The following is a 478-nucleotide window of genomic DNA, read 5'->3' as shown; positions in this document are numbered from 1 at the left end:
TCGGGAATTATACAAACCATCACTATGAATGCCACATAAACAGGCTTTGACAAAAGATTAATCACAAGTGTGGATTCACCGGTAAGTTGTCTTTAATCCTGTTTTGTGTTGATGGACACTTTTGTTTGTAAGTGAGTTCTAAGTAAATTCTGTCTTTTCGAATTCGAGTATTATAATACGAATATCTCTTTGATTACTGCAACACACATAGCGATATCAGATTTTTTTTCTCTTTTACAATTCATATATACCGCCATTTGATTTGATTTGTGACTATTAGCCAAAAAAAAGAGAGAAAACAAATTATGAGACCAGTTATATTTGTTCTTTTATGACCGATCTCATTAAGTATTCATCATTTCAGAATCAACATCAGTAAGTGTTATTTATGTCACCTACTGTCCGCTTCACAAATCTATCAAACATTTATCATTTCTCGTTATTAAAATCAACTCTATCACGTATATAATATTCCATA

The sequence above is a fragment of the Penaeus monodon genome, chromosome 31 (assembly GCF_015228065.2).
Source record: "Penaeus monodon isolate SGIC_2016 chromosome 31, NSTDA_Pmon_1, whole genome shotgun sequence".
In the NCBI taxonomy this organism is placed as follows: Eukaryota; Metazoa; Arthropoda; class Malacostraca; order Decapoda; family Penaeidae; genus Penaeus; species Penaeus monodon.
This window is presented reverse-complemented; position numbering follows the sequence as displayed.